This window comes from Meleagris gallopavo, chromosome 2 (genome assembly GCF_000146605.3).
Source record: "Meleagris gallopavo isolate NT-WF06-2002-E0010 breed Aviagen turkey brand Nicholas breeding stock chromosome 2, Turkey_5.1, whole genome shotgun sequence".
In the NCBI taxonomy this organism is placed as follows: domain Eukaryota; kingdom Metazoa; phylum Chordata; class Aves; order Galliformes; family Phasianidae; genus Meleagris; species Meleagris gallopavo.
Genome location: NC_015012.2, coordinates 59,688,008 through 59,694,293, shown reverse-complemented (window position 1 = coordinate 59,694,293; position 6,286 = coordinate 59,688,008).

Genomic DNA, 6,286 nt, shown 5'->3' with positions numbered 1-6,286 from the left:
TTTTTTGTGAAGTGATACCACAATTTTCCTACAAGCAAATTAGATTTGAAGCATTCATAAGGTAAAATTATAGATTTTTCTACAACACTAATTGTCTTATTCTTTCACTTCTTTGCACTACATGTTCAGTGACTACATGTCCTAGATAATTCAAGAAAGCTAAGTACCTCTACATCTTTAACACCACGAAGGGCTTTTGGAATATATTCATGTAACAGCTGAAAGAAAGAGTTGCTCTTAACTAGAAATGGGAAGCTGACGTTGCATACATTAACAGTTATTTACAGCATCAGTAGGAAATATGAAAAGATGAATAGAGTAGCTAAGGATGCATGAGCACATGTGCAGTGTTGGATATCAGAACTTTCAAGGAAGTGACAGTGTGGTGAATGTAAGGGTGACTTTTGAGAGTTAACTCACTGTGTTTTTAAATGCAAAAGTGATCCATGGAGAAGTTTTTAATGGATCACAAATTTAACGAAATCACTTCAGCATGCTTTATTATTAATTTACTATGTTACTATGATTTATTCCACATACATAGCCTTTGTAACAAAGATTCATACTGTCTGTTGATGAATCATTGGGAGAATAATACAACTAAGGGGAAGAGTCCATTTAGGGAAAATCCTAAATTACCTGAAAATATGTGCTTTGGACTTTTGAAGCTATTTTTGAACTCAGCTTGAGTTGCTTTTCTCAGGATCTGAAACTAAATTTCAGAAAGAAAAAAGTGAAGAGGAGAACATAGAGGAAATTTAGAGAAAATAAATACAAACTTTAAGTTGTACATTTTGACTGGAATTCTTTAAACAATATAGAACTAGGCTAATACTGTTCTCATCACTATAAGGAATTCTGGTGATAACAACTGGAAGGGATCACTCAGGTAAGTGAATTCTACCCATGCCTATTTAGAGACCTTTATTAGAAAGTCCTGTATCCATCTGCTATGAATATTAGGATGGATATTTGGCCAATGTCACTGCTAAGGTTACGACTCCAAATGCAGATTTTATATGAATCTTACAGGAAAGAATTATGTATTTCTAGTTTTACATGAATTTGCTAAAATTAGAGCTTCATTAAGGGCCTTCACAGCATCAGTGTCTTTTGTTTATTCCATCTATTACAGTTGTCACATACTTACCAAGTTCAGTACTGTACTTAAAATATATATATATATCTCCACCCTACAACTATTTGTCATTTTGTACAGATTCCTTATGGACAAGCAGTAAGTATTCATTTTCTCAACTATACTTATGTAGAATGCTTTTAAGTAGGTAGGTTATGGTATACTACATAAACATATTAAAAATATATACTAAAATTCTCAGGTCAGGAGTCAAAAGAATTTTACTTGCAGAAGATACGTTTTGTTCACGGTAATCATAATTTGAATATTATTACTTTTTTTCATTAGCACTAAGTCAGACTGCATTTACCACTGGGTAGCTACTATGTTTAGTTGAGATTACCTAGCAGAAAACTCTAGCTCTACGCTACTTATCTCTGGATTTCACCACAGTATTAAATGAAGCATAATTGTTTACAGTGAAGCCAGTCAGCTTACTTTGCAAAATGCTCTTAAATAGCAAAGACTGCCTTGCCCATTTACTTTTGTCAATCACTTTGCTTCCCATTCTATGATGCTAGGCATATGTTTCTTTGGAAAAATACAACTGCTTTATTAAATCACAAATGTTATATTCTTGTAGTTCCAAAACATCATACACATTCTACCTAAGTGCCCAAAAGGATACTGCTCATACTGTTCATTCCATATTTTCAAACTTTCTGCACTTACCTCAGAAACATCCAGAGAAAAGTGCTAGGTTTCACACAGTTGTCAGCTGAGGATATTGTGAAGGTCTCAGTGATGCCAGCTTTGCTCTCCCAGGGAACTGTTCCATGTTTGTTTTTCTCCAGAGGCTCTTGACTGGAGTACAAATGCTGTGTGACTGGGCAAAAACCATTTCATAGAATTATAGAATGGCCTGGGTTGAAAAGGACTACAATGATCATCTAGTTTCAAACCACCTGCTTATGCAGGGTCGCCAACCACCAGACCAGGCTGCCCAGAGCCACATCCAGCCTGGCCTTGAATGCCTCCAGGGATGGGGCATCCACAGCCTCCTTGGGCAACCTGTTCCAGTGCATCACCACCCTCTGTGTGAAACACTGATACATTTTAGCATATGTGTTCTCAGTGGTTTGGCTGGTCACCACACAGTCTTACTCTGCCTGCAAATGGTGATACTTTTTTCCCAGCTTTGATAAACACAGGAAAACATTATTATTGTTATTATTATTATTATTACTATTATTATTAATGTATAGTGAAGAAATATATAGTAAACTATACATGTTGATTGATGCCACAGAGAAAAATTGTCTGCAGTGGAAGAAGAGCTCTTCTACTCTTTCCTCTAACAACATTATTCTTTCCAAAATCAAAATAGAAAACAAGAGAATGTTAAGACATTACCTGTTTCTGCCTGCATCCATGCTTTTTCTGCTCAACCTGTTCCTGAATCCTCATCTGTTCACTTGGATTGCCTCGTTTCCTGCAGAGCTGTCTTCCTCACTCTTTTAGAGTCCAGTTTACTCTCTTCACAAAGGGTTCTGTATTCACAAATAGTCTCAAGAGCATCCTTTACACTAAGTAGTTACAATTGTTGACACAGCTCAACATTCCTTCCCCTGAAATAACTTTGTTTCTTATCTACCTCATACTGGGATCCTCTACACTGCTCTCCTGCAACACCTGTGTGAGAGATCAACAGCACTACATGAAGGAGGAAAAGAATCAATCTGTTGGCAAGTGCTGCAACGCAGTGTAGAGGGAACAATCAATGCAGAACAAACAGGTGGTGCTGAAGATTTAACATCTATACTGTGTATATTTCTGGAGCACAGCAAAATTAATTTCAAAACCCTTCAATTTGACATTTATCATGCCCTCGTACTCTTTTCAGTATTTCTGAAGTGCTGCTTGGCTGAGCCATACATATCAATGAAACTGTATGGCTCAGGGTAGTGCTACCAGAAATAACCAAATTAGTGACCAGGTCTGCAGTGTCTCTGCCTGTGCTAAATGTACAATTCACACTGAGAACCTTAACTCTATTATGGGAAGTAGTTGGAGCCCCAAATCCAAACATTGTCCAGTTCTGGAGAATGTCCAAATAAATTCTGAAAACAAGGTGGATTCAGGTAGACTCCTGGTTTTCGGTGAAATCTTATTCCCTTCATTATTGTGTATTTAGTGGGGGGTTTTCCTACTATATTCTACGATATTTTTGACAATGTCACACTACAGTTTGTTAACATATTATGATGGGATTCAAAAAGTGTGAATTATAAGACCAATAGCAAGAATTTAAGGAATGCCTAGGGCTATTAAAACTACAATAGATCTCATGTTCTCTGTCCAGTATGCAATTCTGGAAGCACTGCTGTCAAGGCTAGTACTCAACTCAGCAGCTGCAATCAGAATGCACATAGAATTGAGTTGTTGAGTGTAATGCTATTTTTAATGTTGTCTTTCTTTATAGCAGAATTGCATCTTCAACCATACTTCCTTCAGAAAGTCTACTAAATGTTTTTCTCACCGTACGTGTTCAGTCTAAGAGACAAATACCCATAAGTATCAGGCAGTCATAGTATGCAAATTCTAAACAGTAGAAATGACTTAAAAAGTTTTAGTCTAGCCCATTTGTGTGTCCTACTGGCAGTTTATGAGCAATACAAACCATGGATATCACAGTGACCCATGACATCTTTTGCTTAACTCTCAGTGAAATAAAACTGTGGCCTACAAATGAGAGAAAAATTTACAATTAGAGAGCAACTAAGAAAGGGACATCATGAGGTTATCCATTGTCAGCTAAATTTAGAGCATCTGAGTACATTATCTTTCACCTTTGTCCATGATGAGATGCACACTGTTCCTAGATTTACTTGCGATGCTTAAAAAGAAAGGTTAATGAAAACCAAAGGTTTATAGAGATCAGTAACTGAATTTGCTATAATTAATGTATCTTTTTCTTTAGACACTCTTAAGGCATAATTCAGAATCTTAGTTCCAGTTAGAACCCCTCCCTGTGTATTTCATTCCATCTTTCAAAGTCCCAGTCCTGGGTCGCAAACTTTTTTAGAGATAAGACTGTGACTGTTCATATCTAATGTTAACAAAGCAGAAAAAATCTTGGAAGAATGAACCTCCTTTCCCCTCTCTTCAGCTGTTTTCAATGTGAGTTATTTCTGACCAGCACTGACAGACTAGCATGTACTTAGCCCTAGTAGTAACACTGCTAACTAGAGAACTCTTCAGCACTGTTTGAAATCAATCATTAACAAAACAGAAAGTATAAAACTTAACATTTCCTGTCTGGAGAGCAGTCTGAAAAGACACACTTTTAGATTTTAAAGCCTATACATGACTCCTGCAACTGTTAGATGTTGCTCATAGCCACCCTTTTATGGTCTTTTAAACGTAATTTATTGGCAATTAGGAGCTGATCACTCTGAAAACAAACACTCTTTTAAATTTATCATCTATGGTTTAACTTCAGCTCTGTAATTGATCTTTATATGGAGCACCCGCTTCAGATGGTTTGCTAACAGCTCTCTCATATTACTGTGACCATTAATGTTTTATTTGCTATCACAACTTTCTTATGCCAACAACAGTACCTTTCACCCTCCTGTAGATCTTGTTCTCTGAGACACTGACCACCCAAATGATGAGGTAAAAAAACAGAGCTGCCAGAATATGGTCTATCCATAGTAGCAAAATAATTGGGGATGTTTAAGAAACTAACTGAAAACAATAAGAAAAGAAAACCTGAATGTAAAAAAGTCATTGTATTTGAAGATCAAAATTCTCAACTGATGCTTTTAAAAGGCAGAGGATTTCTTACTGCAAAGATGAATCCTTGTCACTTGCACTAGCTACCACAAGTTCTTACACATTTCAGCAGCTGTGTGTAAGTTATGTGTAAATCTGTAAACTTAAAGAATCATCAGTAAGAGGAAATGCAACTACACCTGAGAAACAAGGAGCAGAAATACCTCGAGTCAATGGTTATATATAAAAAAATCAAAACAACTCCTAAAAGATTTAGTATGAATATAAATGCAGATGATAAAGCTGGAATTCAGTGATGCTATGAAGTAATGAACAAGAGCAACCTATGTTAGTAGCTGCAGTGCCTCCTCCCTAGGTAGGCATGCTGTTCATAACCTATGTCACCACCTGGCATTACAGCTGCTGAAACTGTCTAGTGTCTATCTAAACCTCACAGGGTAACTGCCTCACTGACATGAATACACATTATTTTCATCAACATGCCTCTGTGGTAAAAAGATGCCCCTTTCATAGACAGGAAATTGAAGTCTGAGAAAGGCTCCTTTATCCAAGGTCAGTCGCAGTATCTGTTGTTCATGCTGGGAAATGAGCAGACATCTCCACTGTCCTACACCCGTACTCTGCCAACATGGCATTTAATTCTATCATTATTTTTATATCGACTGTGACCTTAACTTAGATGTGATACCAGCTTAAAATAAGCTGCTGCTTGCAAGTCTCCTTGAAAGTTTGTAAGGAGTTAACACAGCTGAGGCTAAAACTTTCAGTAAATGTCAGCTATTTTATTACAGCCCACAACAGTATGATATTTTTTCTCCCCCAAAAACAAGGACTTTTAAAATAATTAAAGAGAAAAGTAGGTCAATGTCAAGGATTAAGTGGTACAGAAGCAGAAGTCAAATCAAACCAAAGTTAGTATTTAATTCACAGTCCCATTTTGTTGTGTTGCAGACTGTACTTTTTAAATGAAGTACTAAAATGGAAATAGAATACTTTCACTTCATGTCAATTCTTAGTGTTTCTAACATGAACTACATAACGTCATATCTTCCATTGCTGATAAACCACATCATGCCACAGGGATCTCTGATTTATACGGTACAGCAGAATAGGTTAGAAAATGAAACTTAAAAGCACCAAATATATTGCCAAATAAAATCAACTATATGGACACTTATAGGCTAACAGTTCTAACACTTTCAGTTTGCATGGCTGTAATTCCCATTTTCTTTGCATGAAGAAAAGTCTTCATAAATACAGAAAACTTTTTACTTTATACCTTCAGATGGTGCTTATCTAGAAACAGTATCCTCCGCTGCATCAAAAGAGGAGTGGCAGTGAGACGGAGGGATTGTTCCCCTCTGCTCTGACCTTGTGAGGTCCCATCTGGAGTACTGTGTTAAAGCCTGG